At 48.3% G+C, this 18,524-nt stretch overlaps 1 protein-coding gene across 3 annotated transcripts in view; it reads right to left on the bottom strand.

Moving 5' to 3' along the window:
- The window catches only part of GNB1L (G protein subunit beta 1 like), a 159,125-nt gene extending 141,150 nt beyond the window's left edge, over positions 1-17,975 (bottom strand). Inside the window, exons 1-2 of one of the 3 annotated variants that reach the window (XM_043975344.1) lie at positions 17,853-17,975; positions 13,139-13,346 (exon numbers count right to left, since the gene is read on the bottom strand). The gene's annotated coding sequence lies outside the window, so the exon portion shown is untranslated. Of the gene's footprint in view, positions 1-13,138; positions 13,347-17,249 lie in introns of those variants that run through there. The other 2 variants (XM_043975342.1, XM_043975345.1) reach the window with 2 other exon arrangements.
- Positions 17,976-18,524: the final 549 nt, after the last annotated feature.

Raw genomic sequence — 18,524 nt, 5'->3', positions numbered from 1 at the left:
CCCAGCATAAAGCAAATGCCCGGCATCCAGGAAGCACTTAATAAATGCTTGTTGATCAATCACCTCAAGTGTTTGGGGCTCAGCTTCTCATAATCACCCACTGTTCTCCTGTGGAGGATCTGGCGAATCAGTTTACATCCTAAAGTGGCAGGGCCCACGGATGTCTTCTCTTTCTTCCAGGCAAATAAGTCAAAAAGGCACTTTTCAGATCCTTTCGGACTCTTTTGGAGGGTGATTGATTGACATCAGCTAGACATCTATAGGAAATTATTATAGTCTGTGTCTAGGCCCTCTTTTCCACCCACATCCCGTTTTCATCATTAATCATTTGTCTGAAGGAATGTAAAAACAAAAGGCATCAATAAAAATATTTTTAAATGACTTGTTTGGACGTAACAGCTTGGAGTTGTTTTAGTTACACAATGTATCTTTTCCTCACTTCTTCCTTCTTTTCAAACAAACAAAAACTGATTTTCTCTCTTTCCCACCTATCCCTCCTTGAAAAACAAAACCCTCATAACACATATGCACAGTCAAGCAAACACATTCCCATGTTGGTGATGCACAAAAAATATCTCCATTTGCACCCAAGTCCATCACCAGACATTTACCAAGTGTCCTTGTAAAAACCGTTCTCCTGAGTTCCTGTGTCCCAAGTCTCTCTTCTTCATTTCTTATAGCATAATATTCCATCACACTCAAAGGCCCTAGGCTGGTCAGTCATTCCCCAATCGATGGGCACCCCCTTCATTCCCACCCTTTGATACAATAAAAAGAGTTGCTATAAATAGTTTTGCCCTGACACGGTCTTTATACAACTAGAGCAGCCTCTGGTTCTCATCCTCTGTTCCGAGGCCTCACTTCCCTCTTCTGGCCCTTCCCTTTTAAAATCTAAATTGGTTGGTGAGTTTCCTGTGTACCAACATCAGTCACTTCTCAAACATCTCATTTTTCCTCCCTGCTGGAATTGTTTCCCTATGTGGCTTCAGAATTTCATCGCAGAGCAGCGTGCTGAAGGCAGAGAAGAGCATGGAGTGCAGACAGGGTACTGCACTTTGTTAGGGGCTAAAATTCTAGCTAAACTGTCTAAAATATCTAATGAGTGGTCACCAATAAATGATAAGCTTTAGCAAGAGTTAGGCTTTTAAGCATTTATTAAGGAGAATAAGAATTTAGTAAAGAGAGAGAAAGGCCTAGATTCCTATCTATTAAAGGGAAAGCACATTTCTAGCTCCACTCTCCACCAGAGTCCAAAGGAAAAAGCCCCAGTCAGAGCGCCAGGTTCCTCCTTCTTCCTCCCACTAGCAAACGTCACTTCCTGACACCAAAGAAAAGACGCATGTTCTTGCCCTCGAAGACCTTCCTTTCATGGCGGAACTTTTCTACAGTAAGTCTCCAGCAGGTGGCATCATGCCAATCGTTACAACTTGCAGTCACGAACCCACCTGAGCCACTCAGTGGCTGTGTGGAAAGTCACTGAACTGAAATTGTGCCTCAGTTTCCTCATCCTTAGAGTGAAGGCTTGGAGTCGGAGGGCTTGAGGGTCCCTGTCAGCCCTAATCTTCAATCCAATGATCCTGGGACCCCACCCCTGTGAGGCCGGCTTCCCCCATAGTGTAACTCCATGTGATCCTCTCTCTTTCCCTCTCAACCTTTTCAAGTCTGTTTTCCTCAAACCTGGGGGGGGGGGGGGACGGACATGGCAGGCTCTGCCAGAATTTCCTCCCCTTCGCTACCACAAATCCTGGAGTTTCCACCCTAGCAATCAGCTCCTCAATTAGTGACCATCAGCTCCAGAAAAGTCTTTGCCCTTGCCTGTTCTTCCACCATTTGAAGGATGAAGTTATCACTAAGTCAAGCAGTTCCTAGCTGTGCCGCTTGAGAGAGAGAGAAATGAGAGAGATTGTGAATGCTCCAGCAGATGTCAGTTTATGCCCCTCATAAACTGTTTAGAGGAATTCATGGATGGCAGATTTATAATGGATTATTAGGAAAACCAAATGTCTGGCGGGGGGGGGGGATGCTTCTCAACCTGAGAATAAAGCTCAGGTTGAGGGTAGAGCAGTGACCTCTCATAACCCGTCCCTCAGTGTCCTGTCAGGGACAGAATCTGGGGCTCTACCAACCAAAAGGCAGTTCTTCCTGAAGGGTACATTCATTCATTCATTCACTCATTTGAGAAGCAATGGCACCAGGCGCTGTGTCAGACACTAGGAATACAAGACAAAAACTAGTTCCTACCCCCAAGTCCAGTGTGTCCTCCCAACTACAGGCGAGCACGCAGGAATCCCAGCCAGAAAGGATGAGGACCTGGACTCTGAGGGGGTGCACGTGAGCAGAGGAAGGCACCCTGGCCACTGACTGAATATGGAGGTTTGAGAGGAGAAGGTCCTGGGGGACAAGATGGAAGGTGATGCCTTGGACCGGAAACCCATCTAGGAGGAGGGGTGGATCAGGCAAGGGGCTTGGAAGATGGGGAAGGGGGAAAGAGCTGTTTTGTGGCCGTGTCGAGTTTAAAGTGCCCACCAGACCCCCACTGGATGCCCACTGAAAAACTGGGAACGCCAGAGCTCAGGAGAAAGACAGGACTGGACACACAGGTCTGAGAGGCATCCACTCACGAGCAGAATCAAGAGCTAGGACTGACGTGGGGATGCAGGGGAAGCTTGGGATGGGAGCAGCACACACCCACGTGCTTTGCTGCTACACGTTGGCCCTGGGAGTGTCCTTGACTCCCAGGAGGGCTCCCAACCAGGGGAGGGGAGTCAAGGCCACAGACCTGAGTGTGAGGCACCAGCACTCGATGAGCCTGCTGGTCCAGCAGCGTTCCCTGAAGAGTGAGCATGAGCTTACCATCCAAGGCCAACATGGAGCCCTCAGCAGGAGAAGCACATCCACCACTGGGCGGACAAGTCCCTCTTTACACTTTTAGTCAGAACTTAATGAGGAAGCACCACAAGTCTGAATAATAAGACTTAGGAGAATCGTTTCTGTCTGCTAAATGCAATTATGGAATAATAAGTGAGCTGAGTCCTCTGAAGGGATTACATATCATTGGATTTCAACCGTGACCAGGTTTTCACCCCATTAATAATAATTGTTTAACAACAGCCTTTCACATGTCCCAACAAATTTCCTTATTTTTTAACTAAGTAACAAATGTTTATTTGACTTCTTCCATGTCAGCCCTTTCCTCCAACTGCCTTTCCCTGCCTTAGTAGACAGCCTACATGAGTCAGTCCCTCAAACAGCGCTGAACATCTACTCTGTACTAGGTAGGCATTGTGCTGGGCACCAGGGCTAGAAAGAAAGGCCAAAGGTGAGGAAAACAGCCCCTGCTTTCGAGGAGCTCATAGGCTAATGAGGGAGACAACAGGCAAACAACTATGGACAGACAGGATACAGGCAGGGGAAACCAAGGGTCATCTCCAACTGAAGGTACAAAGATAAAGGCTGCTTGGAGACGGTGGGACTTCAGCAGCGGAGAACTGGGTGTAAGACTGGAGAGGGGCAGGTCCCAGGCTATGAGAGACTTTTAAAGGATGAGTCAGAACCAGGGTTGTGGCAGTGTTGGAGGAGAGAAGGGAGAAGGAAGCAAGGCAGGAAGCATTTATCAAGTGCCTACTATGTGCCAGGCACTGTGCTAAGTGCTTTACAAATATTACTCATTTGATCCTCACAGAAACCCTTGGAGGTAGATGCTATTAGGTTAAATGACTTGCCCAGGGTCACAAAGCGAGGAAGTGTCTAAGATGAGATTTGAACTCAGGTCTTCCTTATTCCAGGGCCAGTGCTCCATCCACCAAACCACCCAGTGGCACCCCCAAAAGGGGGCATAAACAAGAGATGTTACAGAGGTAAAATCAGCAGGAGATGGTAAATAGATTGAGTATCTGAGGCTGACACCGAGGCTGAGAGCCTGGGAGACTGGAAGGAAGAGGGGAAGATTTGGGGGGAAAGATAACTGAGTTTGACACGTGGAGTTTCAGATATTTTAGGACATCCAGTCTGAAATGGGAGACTGGCTGGGGTTAAAAACATCACCCCCAGAAGTCAAGCCTCTGGTCTTGAGCCTCCCCACCCTTGGTAAGTGTGGTGCTCAGAGGACAGTCCCCTGTGACAGCGCCTTCCCAGACCAACAGAATAAGGCAGCTCAGCACTGGCCAGAGGAGCGTTCTGGGGCCCTCAGCCACCTGCAAGACCCAATGGAGCGCTGGAGTTGATTCAAATACCACACGGGAATTGCTTTCATGGTCCACTAAAAACAATGTGTTGTTTTTGTTTAAAAAACAAAAAAGCAAGGATGGGGGGGAGTGGAGATGGAGAGTAATTATTACAACTGTAAAGACTGAAGGTTTTAAAGGTTGAGAAATGCTATCTAATAATAGCTAATATCTAATAGCATGGTCAACAATAAATATCTAGGGGACAGCTAGGTGGCGCAGTGGATAAAGCACGGGCCCTGGATTCAGGAGGACCTGCATTCAAATCCAGCCTCAGACACTTGACACTAGCTCTGTGACCCTGGGCAAGTCATTTAACCCTCATTGCCCCACAAAAAACAACAACAAAAATAAATATCTACTACTAAATCAATAGAGGGCTTCCCAGTTTAGTGAGCACACTCCCCCGGGGCACCGAGGTGCACAGGACAAGTATGATGGCTGTTTGCAGCCAAGGAAACAGCAGCTCCCGGGCAGGGGATTTGCCAAAGGTCACGCTCCTTCACTCAAGGACACCGTCTTGCTACTTTATGATAATTAGGAGAGAAACACTTTTCTCCCAGTCTAGCAAACAGACTCGCCCCAGAACAGGAAGGTAAAAAAGAGGCCCTTACAAATGAAGGGCCAAGGATGACCAGGGCTCCCAAGAGAGGGGCAGAAGGTGCTTTGGGGAGACAGCGCGCCTCTAGAATTCAAGTGATTCCATTTTTCTGCATGTGACAAAAAAGAAAGCAGCAGCAACCTTCCTGGGGCCACCCAGGGGCACGCAGCCAAAGAGAGGGCCCAAAGCACCCCAACAAGGGGCCTGGCAAATACTTGTCGATGAGGAAGGAGACTGGGAAAGTCTCAGAGTCCGTGGCCACAGAAGCCCAACTGGGCCTCCTCTCAGCTGCTGGGTCACCTTCACAGCCTTTCCCAGGTGTCTTGTTGAAAAAGCTCTGTTCAAGCACAGAGGCCTGCCCTGTGCCCCTGGCTTCCTGTGCAAATTTCATGTGGCAGAGGGAGCAGGCAGCCAAGCTCCGACCAGAGCCCCAGGGTGCTTTGTCTACTGAGCACAGCACACGGCCAGGGCAGGAAAGGACTGAGCCAGGCTCCCCCCTCAGGGATGAGCAGAAGTTTTTCTGGGCGCCTCAAAAACCTGAGGAGCAGAACAGAAGCTCCCTAAGGGTAGCAGCTGTTCACCTTGGTGTGTGCCTAGCACCCCACGCGATGCCTTGCCCAGTGGAGGGCTGCTGAATTAAAGTCTGGGCTAGAGCCAGGATCTTGGGCTGGTAGTGAGCCCCGGCTCACGCCCACCTGGCATCCCACCACAGGCCTCATCTGGGCTTCCCGACGCCAGACCGATGACGCCTTCCCACATTCTTTCACCAGGGTGGACCAGGAGGAGCAGCAGGCTCGTTGGGCAGCGTGGTGCCTGCTTTGCGGCCGGTAAAGTCTGCCAAGTACTCCCAAGATCACCATGTCCACATCACCCTGGGGAGGGGCCCGCTGGTTATTCAGGACAAGCCCGAAGAAAACTGAGGGCGTAGCCCAGCCCCCCGCCCCTGCAGGAAGCCCTATCCATATCCAAAGATACGACAACCTGAAGACACGATGAATTCGGCTACTGGGCAACACATTGTCCCGCGATGTCCCGACTGATCAGCAAGTGACAAAATCCAATCGAGAAGAGCAGAAGGTCCTCTTAGAGGCCTGGCCAACAGAAGAGCCGCCCACGGGATATCCAAGTCTGACCAAACAAAGGCCTGAACAGACCCACCCATGAGAGGATCCCCAAGAAGGTCTGGGGATAGGCCCCCATCAGCCCTGAATGTGCTTCCTGGAGGAGTAAGATGGACAAGGTGCCTTCACATGCTAAGATTCTGAGATCCAGGGAACCAACCCTTACTGTTCTAGAGAACAATGGCGGAAGGTGACAGAAACCATGAAGATGCCTTGGCACACCAATGTCCAAGAACACAGGGAAAAGGCAGCAGCCCAAGTCTGAGGGCTGAGCATCAGAAATGGCCTTTCTCTGTCAGAGTTAAAGGTTCCAGGCTGATTAGGAATGTAGGAGGCAGTAACAAACTTTAACAGGCCCTGAAAAGAGCAGCTGCTGTCCCAATCAAGTGCTTATTTTACATGTACACAGAGTAAAGAGCAGGCACCCACCTACACAGACATCCCCAATGGGAATGCTCTCTCCTCCCAGGAAAGGCAAGAACAAATGGTGCCTCTGGAGTCCGGACCATTTGAAGGTCAGCCTCAGTCAAATTCATTGACTATTATCCATCACACTGACTTGCTTAGAAAGCAACTAGCCAACCAACAAATAAGTTAGCAATTCCGCTCATTTCCACTGTTTCTTCCCTGTGCTATTTTCATTCTCATTCCATCATAATGGTTAATGACATGGGCTTAGGATAATTCAGAAGTTTTTCCTGTGAGAAGCAAAACCAAAGATGACCAGATAACAGGACAGACATATGGAGGAATCAAGAGACTATTAAAGTTTAGACTGACCAACTAGATATCAGGACAGACAGACATACCTAAGAAGGAAGGGGAGAGAAAATTCTATAGCAAGAAAGTCACTTAAATGTGGCTACTATCTGACCCTAAGAGACAGAGATAACCCCAGAGACCCGGACCATCATTCCAAAAAAAAAAAATCCCCCTGACTCTCAGCAATATGACAAGCATCCAAGATTTCCCCAGCCCACCTCACCCCAAAAAGGAACTTTCCATTTTCAGGTGGTCACCTCATCTCTCCTCTATAAAAGCTTTTGCCTTCCTTCTGTTCTGGGAGGAGGATGTTTCTAATTCACCTGCTCCGGAGGGGTAAAGTCTTCGACTCACGCCTCAGTCACTTTCTCTAGGGCCAAATAAAAGACCATTTTAATCCTAACTGCACTGTGTGTGAGAGTGTAATTCTTTACAGAGGAATTCCTAAGGACCCCCACACACCTTTCCCATCACAGTTAATGTTGAGATCATCCTTATTAAATGGCAATATTGACACATTTCAATTCCAGTCGTAATATTTGGGAAAGCCTATGTAGATGCACACTGTAAAATACTAGAGTCATCTTTCCATAACATCATTAGCATGTTCTAATCTATTTGCCAAAATGTCCATTGGCTTGGCAGACACAAACTGGACATTTCCCCATAAGCCTCCGCAGCGTTCACACTCGGCCCAGGAGTCTGCTAGCGGCATTTTGTTTCGTGTGTGTATATATATGAGCAGAAAATGTGTTTTCATAGAACCAAATGTGACATTCGGCCAACTCTGCCACATACAAAAAATCTGCTAAGACAAAGAATACATAGAATACAAAGAAGTATTTAGTCCTCTGGGCATTTACCCGTCTCGGGAAACAGGACCACGCTCAAAAGCAGCTCAGGTCATCTCTCCTGTATTTATTTCACTTTAATGATGAGCATGCCTGCCAGTCCATCGCCACTGATCACTGTTAGCCAGTTGGCTGGTTACTCAAGGTTCCAAGGGGCTGCTTTTTTTGGCTCTCAGCATTTCTGTTACTGAGTACAGTTAAATGGCTCAGACATTAAAAGGGCTTTGTGGTAGGCATATTTACAAAAGAAAGATTCTGCCACTCTCCACAGAGCAGACCAAGCTAACAAGGTCTTACTTTACACCTCAAAGTTGCCGAGAATTAAGTAATAACAAGAGATTTCAAGAGAGCTGTGTCTTCAGAGGTCAAATTCTAATGTGTCACCCCAACTTCAAGAGTAGCAAAACACCCAGAGAAAGACGAGGAGGCGCTTTTCACTTCACTAAGAAAGCAGATGTTAAAAAACGGTTTCATTCAGGACTTTATTCACAAAGGAATAAGCGGTAGTTCTGCAGTTGCTCTGCTCATGAATTTCACTCAAGTACAAAGAGAAGCCCCCCAAAAGGCACTGCGCTGACTAATGAATATTCGATGTTCCCAGGACAGGCCATTCATTCACCAGAAATTCCAGACCATCTCAATTATCCGGCCATTTTCATTTTCATTCGTGCCTTGCCAAAACAATCATTTCTCCCCTAAGCCACCTATTCCCTTCTAAAAGACATCTGTTCACTCTGGTGTTATTAAGATGACTGGATCATCAAATCAAACAATCAGAACACAGGGGATCTGAAGACCATGAGACTAAGGCCCAGAGAGGAGAAGCCACTTCCCCAAGGTCACCCAACAGAGAGCAGCAGAGCCAGGATGCAAACCCAGGGCCTCAGGCTCCTTCCACTAACCTGGAGGTGTCAAACCCAAAGAGCTCCCAAATTGTGAACTGATCCACCCACTCTGGATTGGAACTATGCCCTAAGGCAATCTAGCCACTGCTAGCTCTATATCCCAAAGAGATTTTAAAGGGGGGGGGGGCGGGGGAAGGACCTATTCATACAAAAATACTTAAAGCAGCCCTTTTTGTGGTGGCAAAGAATTGGAAATTATGCCCATCAACAGGGAACTGCTGAACAAGTCATGGTAGACAATTGTGTTGGAATACTGCTGTGCTATAAGAAATGACAAGACAGGGGCAGCTAGGTGGTGCAGTGGATAGAGCACTGGCCCTGGAGTCAGGAGGACCTGAGTTCAAATTTGACCTCAGACACTTAATACTTATTAGCTGTGTGACCCTGGGCAAATCACTTAACCCTTCACAAAAAAAAAAAAAATGAAAACACAGAAATGACAAGACAGGGTGGTTTCAGAAAAACCTGGAAAGACTTACATGAACAGATACAAAGTGAAGTGAGCAGAACTAGAAGAGTATACACAGTAACAGCAGCAGCACTGTACAATGATCAATTGTGAATGACTTAGCTCTTCTCAGTAATATAATGATCTAAAGAACCCATGATGCTATCCACATCTAGAGAAAGAACTGACAGAGTCTGAGGGCAGATTGAAATATACTATTTTTCACTTTTAAAATTTTTTTTCATGGAGGGTTTTTTTTGGTGTGTGTTTTCTTTCACAGCATGACTAGTATGGAAATATGTTTTGCAAGACTACACATGTATAACCTATATCAAATTGCTTACCATGTCATAGAGGGGAAGGAGAGGGAGGGAAAGAATTTGGAACTCAAAAATTTTTTAAATGAATGTCAAAAATTGTTTTTACATATAATTGGGAAAATATAATTTTTAGAATTTAAAAACTGTCTTTACATGTAACAGGGGAAAAAATGAAATATTATTTAGAAAGCATTAAAAGATAAGAAAAAACAGACCACTAAACCATACAGAAGTATTCCTGTGGCCACATATTGACTTAGAAAACCACATACTAACATTATCTGTGGTTTTGTATGTTTTGTGTCTATCTATATAATTGTATTTTTATTTATTTTGTTAAATATTTCCCAATTCCATTTGAATTTGGTATAGATTGAAACGCAGGAGCACTGTAAGCTTCTGAATGACACCTCTGCCCGGGGCCATGCTCCTAAAGGCCTGCCCTTCCTAGCTCTCCAACCTTATTCTAAGAGTAATTTCATATCGTCACTAGAAGAAAAACATAACATTATACTGCTAGAAAGATATTCATAAATGCTTTGTCCTAGGCCAGGACTTCATTATTGTCAAAAAGAAGCACTGGATTTTTTACATTTTAAACAAAAATGGCAGACACCATAATGGAAAAGAAATCACTGGGCCAGGAGAGCTGGTTTCTGGTCTTAGCCTAGATGGGAATTAGCTAGGCAACCTTCAGAAAGTCCCTCCTAAAATGAAGAGGCTGAACTAAACTGACCAGCATGAGAAGGGAAACCAGGAGCCAGTCTCAGCTGTGGCCACAATTCAGGAAGTCACACTAGGCCGCGCCTGAGCCTCCCACTCTGCTGGATTCTCACTCACTGCTACATTCTACTCTCAGCCGATATATGCTGGGCCTGGGGGCGGAGCATATGCAGCCACATACCCCACTGACCACACGTGGCACAGAGATAAGAAGCCCATGCCACAGGTGGCCCCACATTCAGAGCAGAGCCTCCCACACTAACTCTGCTCAACTCTTCTCTCAAGGCAAACAGAGCCACGCGGAGAAGCCACAGTTCACTGTAATCAATGGCCCACCTTCTATGCTCCAACACTGGTAGCGGGACCTTGGCCAAGGGCCAAGCAGCCCCAGACATAGGCACGTGCATGCTGCCTATTTCCTGGCTCTTCTCAATACTAATCCTCCCTGAAGAACCAGAGTCAACCATGGCCCTCACCAGCCTGCCCTGAAATGGAGAGAAAGACAGAAGCTTCTTGCAGCCCTACAGTAAGACTCCAATTTCCTCACACAGGTGATCTCCCTCCCTCCCTCTCTCTGTCTCTGTTTCTCTCTCTCCCTCTCTCTCTCTCTCTCTCTCTCTCCCTCCCTCTCTCTCTCTTCCCCTCTCTCTCCCTCTCTCTCCCTCCCTCTCCCTCTTTCTCCCTCTCTCCCTCTCTCTCTCTCCCTCCCTCTCTCTCTCCCTCCCTCTCTCTCTCTCTCCCTCTCTCTCTCTCCCTCTCTCTCTCTCTGTCTCTGTTTCTCTCTCTCTCTCTCTCTCTCTCTCTCTCTCTCTCTCTCTCTCTCCCCCAAATGTCACATTCCAAGGCATTATCTCTGTTCAAAGTCAGCCCTGACTGAATCCAATCTGCATGTGGGTTTTTGAATGTAGATCCCTATCTGTATTTAGACACCAGAGTAGAGAGAATCAAAACCGCATTACTAGAAGGAGGACTGCTTTCTTCCAGGACACTCCTGGGAAGAGTGAGCCCAGCTGCACCTCCACCAAATGGCTCCTCCTCCCTCCCTCTCCCCTGGTCTCCATCACCTCTTTGCCTGTGACTAATGCTGGATCGGCCAGGAGCTAACTAACTGGAACCAAGAATTAACATAGTGCCTGCTCACCCTACTCTTTTGGAACAAGGCTATAACAGCGATTTGGAGCACAGATTAGCCAACTAAGTGTCTAATCTCTCCTGTACTTTACATTTCTCCTCTAATCCTACCTTATAATAGTGAGAAGCCTGAAGGAGTCAGAGTGTAAGCCACAGCCCAGCAGTCTGCTGAGAAGGCAGTCAAGGCCTGTCTGTCATTCGGAGACAGCACCCTCAAAGTGAAATCAGAAGGCCCCTGTTTCTGTCCGGCTGGGCCTCTTAGAGCATCCCCTGACAAAAGACCTGTAAGGGACAGCAGCAGGAGCACAGGGCAGTGTAGCAGCTCTCAAGGGGTGCCACAAATCCATGGGAGTCCCTCAGACCTCATCAGGGGACCCACGAAGTCAAAACAACTCTCACAATAATACTAAAACATTTTAATCCCTAACACGGTAAATGTGGGGAGCTACAACCCACATAAACAAAAGTTCATTGGGGGTCCTGGATCATTGTTAAGAGTCTAAAGTGGTAGGGGCAGCTAGGTGGCACAGTGGATAGAGCACCGGCCCTGGAGTCAGGAGTACCTGAGTTCAAATCCAGCCTCAGACACTTAATACTTACTAGCTGTGTGACCCTGGGCAAGTCACTTAACCCCAATTGTCTCACTAAAAAAAAAAAAAAGAGTCTAAATCGGCCCCAAGACCAAAAGGCTTGAGAACTTCAGACACACGACTGGATTTGAAGCCAAAAGACTTGGATTTAAGTCCCACCTTGGACAGAGATTGGCTGTGTGACCCTAGACAAGTCACTTATCCAGTTTGGCCCTAGAAGACTTTCATGGTTAAAAAGGAGGTGTTGACCTGCATCAGTAGTGGGAGTTTCCTCACTCAGCACTTCCCTATACCAATGAAATCCCGGTTCTAGCCTCTATCCCAATGGGACCTTAGAGATCATCTCTATGACCTCTCCTCATTTTACAGACAGGAATGTGGCAAAAGGAGGTTAAGTGAGCTCCCTAAAGTCACACTCACAACAGAACCAAGAATGAACTTGTCCAGCTCATCATTTTTTAAATGCACAATACTCTTCTCTGACATTTGGATGCCACGATGTGTTTAGCCAATCCCCTCCTGGGGGGAGACAGCCTTTTAGTTTCCAGTTTGTGGCTACCACAGAAAGACTGCTACCAACATTTCTGTCCATCCGGGTCCTTTTCCCCTTTCTCTGATTTCTTTGTGGTAGAGGCCTGGTATTGGCACAGCGGGGTCTTTCTGGGGATAGTTCCAAATCGCCTTCTCACGGTACACTAGGAGAAAAACAAGTCCCCTCCAGCCATATTAAAAAATGCTCCACATCACTAAGAAGAAGCGAAACAGAAGTCAGAACAATGCTGGCATTCCACCTCACATTCATCAGATTGTCAAGGATGACCCAAAAATAAGGTGACAAAGGTTGGAGGGGCGAGAACAGGCCACGGTGCTCCAGCCATTCAGGAAAGCAATTCTGAACCAGACGCAAACAGCCACAAATGGTTTGCCCCAGTGATTCTCCCGCTAGGCTAATCGAGACCAAAGACAAGGGAAGAGGACTCGTATGGACTTTCTGTTGTAACCCATCGATGTGGAGAAAGGCTGAAGCAATGACAGTGTCTGAATGCGATGGAATCTACCACTGCACTGTAACGAAGTGATAAAAATAGAGTCCCAGACATATGGGAGGACATACGAACCGATACAGATGAAAGTGAGCAGAACAAGGAAAATAACTGATTGTTGTTAATGACAATAGTAAAGGGTTGTTGTTCACGATGGTGGTAGCGTCTGATATTCATACAGAACTTCAAGATTTGCAAAGTGCTTTAAACATTCTCTCATTGGATCTTCACAACAACCCTGGGAGGGAGGGGCAATTATTATTCCCATTTTACAACTGAAAAACCGAGGCAGAGAGTGGTGAAGTGACTTGCCCAAGGTCACTTAGACAATACGCTCCTGAGGCTGCCTTTGAGTCTTCCTGACTCCAGAACCGGCCCTCTACCCACTGAGTCACCTACAACATTGTAAAAAAAACCAACCTTGAAAGTCCTACGAAGACTGTTATGTGAAGTGAGCAGTCACAGCTCCAGGTGATGAAGCGAGCAGCCAGTGCTGACTGAAACAGTGACGGATTTCAGATGCGGAAGGCGGTACATGCCAGACGTGGCCAGAGTGTACTTGCTTTGCTTGAACAGGATTACTGGACATTAAAGAGTTTGGGTTTTTAAATTCTGAAAGGAAAGAGTCCTAGGGGAGAAAGGAGAGAGGGAAGCTGGCGTCAGTCAAATATAACGAACAATACAAACACGCTTCAAAGGAAAAGAAGGGGCATTGTCCAGCTCAGTGGGATGGGCTCTTTAAGGCTGTCCCTCACCATCCCTGACTCTCCCCAATCCCTTCTCCAGCCATAGCTCCCTTACATGGGCTGCGCGCCCCCCACCAGAACGCAAACTCCTCCAGGGCAGGAACAGTCTTGTTTACCCTCTTGTCTCTCCATAGGTCAGCACAGTGCTTGGCACACAGGAAGCCCTCCACAAATGCTTTTCACTTCTTCATTCATGCATAAATCACTTTCAAGAGGAACTCTCCCAGGGCCCTCCACCTCCAGCCAGAAGAGACCCCAGAGGCTGTCAAGTCCAGCTCCCACCATTCACAGAGGAGGAAAGCAGGGCTTGAGGAGGTGGACTTGTCCAAGGTCACACAGGTCATAAGCCACACATATAGGAAGAACTCAGGTTCTCTGACTCCAGACCAAAAGGAAGGGCTACAAGGGGCCTCAGAGACCGTCTGGTCCCTCACTTTACAGAAGAGGAAACTGGGACCCAGGGAGGGGAAGTAGTTAACTCACAGGCCAGAAGCAACAGAGCCTGGAGTCTAATGACAGCAGTAAGGGGTGGGGTCAGCAAGTCTAGCAATTCTCCACTCTCCATCCCAACCTCCCCCCCAGTTCTAGACCCCAGTGGATTCCCAGTGGAGGCACTGCCAACTCAGCTTCCCCTCAACCAGCTCTCAATCCTAGGGGATGCCAACACCTCCCCAGACATCCCAGCACCCAGGCTGGACACAGACAAGGGGTCTCTGGCTCTCCCCTCTTGGACCTTCCCCAAATCTCACTGATTCTTCCTTCATTGTCTCTCTGGATCATTCCTTCCTCCCCTCCCCCCCTCCCCTCTCCTCCTCTCCCTCCCACCCCAATCAGGCTGTAAACTGGTCTCTCTGCCTCCTGATTCTCCCCCTTCCAGCCCATCCTGCTTGCTGCCAAACAAATCTTTCCAAAATACTGTTTTCATCATGTCCTTCCTTAGCTTAAGAAAATAAGACGGTCCCTTATTGCCTCCTGGTTCCCATCCAGACTCCTAGCTTGGCATTCAGTAACCTCTACCAACTGGCCCCAGCTGAATTTCATGTCATTTAGGGATAGAAGAGATCATGGGAAGTCATTGAGTCAGACCTTCTCATCTTCCAGATAAGCACGTGGCAAAGGCAGGATTTGAACCCAGGTTTCTAACTCCTTTCCACTCAGGCTTGCTGAAGCCAAACCCTCTGCTCTAGTCAGTGCAGTCTCTTAACCTGCCTCTGCGTCAGGACTGTGCTACCATCTGAGATGCCCCGTCCCCCAGCCCAACTCAACGTAAATACCAGCTCAGATTTCACTTCTTCCATGAAGCCTCCCTGGCTGGCCCAGCCCACAACTATCCCTTGTGCCAATTCCAACAGAACCTAGACTCTGTCACAATATAGCATGCGTGCATGCACATGCACACACACACACACACACACACACACACACATATAATATTCAATTTGATGAACTTCTACCAGCTGCCTACTACATGCAAAAGTACTGCCCCGCTCCATGGGCTGCTCTCTTCAACAAGACCTCTGCCATACTTATGTCAAGATCATTAAACATTCCTAGAGATAAAACCACAGGAGCACCTCTGCCCCATACGCCTGAGGATTCCTGGGAGGCGTAAGATAGGGAGATCCACACTCCCCAACAGCATTCAACAATATCACGGAAGAAGATGCCCAGAGACATTTCCCTACAAATTCTACTCGAGGACGACATATGGTGGATGGTATTCTGCCAACTGAATGGAAGCCGGGATCATGACAGTGTGACCCATGACCACTCACAAAGGACCAGCAGAACACCCAGTTGATGACGCAGTTCGTTCCTTCCCCTCCCTTCTCTCGGTCCCCTAGCATGCCCTCATTACCTGTATCTCAGATGGACAATGAGCTGGGCCCATCACCCAACAGGAGCGAAGAGGCCAATTGCATCTGAGAAAGTGACCAGCAGTTGCAGGGGCCCCAAGCCCCGTCACTTTCACATCAATACTCTTCCAGTGATGTCACAAGAGCAACGGGAAGACCCTTGGTAGGGGTTTGGCTACAGCGTATGGGCACCCAGTGTCCTCTTCTGGGAAGAGAAAAGGAAGTGGGCGGGTCACTCAGAGAAGTGACACCCAGAGGCCTGTGCCTATAACAGGGGCCTTTCCTCATATCCCCACACATGCTAGGCGTGGAATAAATGGTTAATAAGTGCTCGGACCAACTGACAGATCATTAGAGGAAGCCGCAAAGCCCAGTGGGTGAGTGCTCCCGGAAGGATTCATGGAACACTTGAGGAGGGAATACCCCCATCAGTGACATCACAGATCCAACAGTCCTGAAGTGGACACAGATATATACATATGACTGTTGGACTGAACTGCTCGGCATGGAATAAAGCACACAGTAGGCCCTCCATCCATACTCAAGGCCCAATGCTCAGGATGGCAGAATTGTGTTAGACTCTGCTACCCTCAATCTGTCAGGAAGTTCATTTGCTCAGAGTTTATCATCTCCCAGATAAGTATCTCCAGGCCTGGCCTCACACCAGTGCCCTAGAGTCTCCTGTCAACATACTTCTTTCAGGATGTCGGCTTAAGCCCAGAGCCTTCACACGTCAGAAGCCAAGGTCTGCCCATTTGCTGAAATCTCTCACTTCTTCACAATTTCTCTATATCTATCCCAAGCACCATCCCCCTATTTCCCTAAATGGGGGATTTTCAAATTGTCTTTGATCCCCACCTTTATCCAATGCCCCACAAAGTCCTAGAGAATTTTAATATACAGAATGCCTTTGCCAAAGCTCCCTGGTATAATATTCAATTTGATGAACTTATACTAGGTGCCAGGGCCCGAATCAAGGTCCCAAAGGCCTGATTAAAAGCCTCCTCCACTTTCCCTCAAACAGCCCAAAACACCTTCCTCTTTATAGTCCCCACTCAGAAATCGGGATGCAGTGTTCCATAGACAGCATTTTCTCAAAAGTTCTCTGATGAGTGTGTAAATACGGAAATGACCAATTCCTAGACTTTCTTTGTCATTTTCAAATCAATGGTGGAAAATTATATCATGCCTAAAGACCCACAAATTTGCTCCAATTCATGTTGGTAGAGTATCTTAGAAGTGTAAAATGTAATTGGGAAACGTTTAACAAAATAAAAACACAATACAACATAAATAATGTTCATCTGTGGTTTTCTAAATCAATAGGCTGCCCAGATGGTTTCTCTTTGACACTGCTCTCATAAGTATACTTAGAAGGGAACATAGTTAAAAACAACAACAACAAAAAAAGCACATAATAACAGCTAACATTTATTTAGCTTACTATGTGCCTGACGCTGCTAAGCCCTTTATAGTTATCACCTCCTTGACCCTCACAACTCTGGAAGGTTATGTGGCATATTATCCCCACTTTACAGAGGAGAAAGCAAAGGCAAACAGAGGGTAAGTGACTTGACCAGGGTCACACGACTGCTAAGCCTGAGTTTTAACTCTGATCTCCCTAACTCCAAGCCCTGTTAATGCCAATGCCTTTTTCCTACTTCTCCTGTATACAGCTTGCCTTGTCTGTATTTGTTGGCACTTTGCCCCCAACATTAATTAGACGGTAAATTACTTGAGGGCAGGGACTGTCTTTGGCCTCTTTCTGTATCCTCAGAGATTAGTATAGTGTTGGGCACACGGTAGATGCTCTAAAAGTGTTTACTGAATCGAACTGAACTTTCAACACTCTAGAAATGGGAGTTACTTGGCTCAAGATGACAGAAGAGGAGAGATGGGATGGCTCATTGTAAGGGAGAGATGACCCACCATCATTAGAGCCACTGAAAAGTAGGACCAAAAAGGGGGGAATTGTCAGTCCGGGTGAATGGGCGCCTGTATCCCGGGACACTTGAAGGGTTCTTCTCTAAGGCACCATCCAGTTCTGGGGTCCCAAGAAGTCACATTGCCCGCAGTTTTCCCATCTGTGAAACGCAGAGGCTAATTCATGCTACTCCGTCCACCTTCCTCCCAGGGCTGCGGTGAAGGGTTTAATGGGATGCTGTGTGTAAAGAGCTTCGAGAGCCCTAAAACTTGAGCAATCATCCTTAAAACTCTGAAGATCGCCCGCCCTGCCCGCGGACTTTGTATTCGCTCAGTATATTTTTCTATTTACTTATATGTTGTTCTTATTGCTCCTTCTGACAGACTGGAAGCTTCCTGAGGCCAGGCCGGTGTCCCTTTGGGTTTCGTATTACCAGGCACAGTTCCCGATACTCAGTTGGTGCTTAATAAATGCTCGGTTACTTGACGGCAGAAGGATTAGGAAATATGGTCACCATGGGGGGGGGGGAACAGTCACGTGACTCTGGCACACCTCCACTTCCAAACCTTGCTAGGGTGATCTTCGGCGATGAGGAAGAAGACACTCACCTGAGCCCCTCAGGGCCGGCGGGAGAACCCCGGGCACTCGTGCCCAGCTCGGCCTTCCCTGGCCCGGGGCAAAAAGACAGGGAAGCCAGCCGGGGCAGCAGCGTGCCAGTGACGTCATCCGCCCCGACCCGCCCCTTCCGGAAGTGCTGGCCGCTGGCCGCCGGAAGTGGCCTCCGGAGCGCGGGAAGCCTTCCGTCCTCCGGCGCGCGGGGCAACTCAGGGCCCGGGCCCGCTCGAACACACCTCATCCCACCCGAACCTCGCGCGTCCCCCCTCCCGCCCCGAGACAGGGGTACCAACCTGTAGCCGCGCCCCTGACCGACACAGGTTACGGTCCGGCCTGCACGCGGGCTGCTGCGCATGCGCGCCGGCTGGGGCCGAGATGCTCCAGGACGGCGGAGGAGCTAGCCTTGCGTGCGCGTGCGCACTGGCCGGCGAGGCATTACGAGAGGGCGGAGCCCACGTGTGGCTCCCAGGGGCCGGAAGCCCGATCCCGGAAGGAGCGCCGGCTGCTCCTCATTGGACGACGGGACCGAGGCTGCCCGCGAGCTCCTGAGGACCTTTCGGACTTTTGTGTCTGTGCGAAGGGTGGTCTTGACCTCCGGTCTGGCTCCCAGATGTCACCTCCGCCCCACAGCCGGCCGGCCTGCGAACGGGCCGGGATCCTGGGAA

Source organism: Dromiciops gliroides, chromosome 1 (genome assembly GCF_019393635.1).
Source record: "Dromiciops gliroides isolate mDroGli1 chromosome 1, mDroGli1.pri, whole genome shotgun sequence".
Classification (NCBI taxonomy): domain Eukaryota; kingdom Metazoa; phylum Chordata; class Mammalia; order Microbiotheria; family Microbiotheriidae; genus Dromiciops; species Dromiciops gliroides.
The sequence above is the reverse complement of the archived record's forward strand: the minus strand, read 5'-3'. Positions and strand labels throughout refer to the sequence as shown.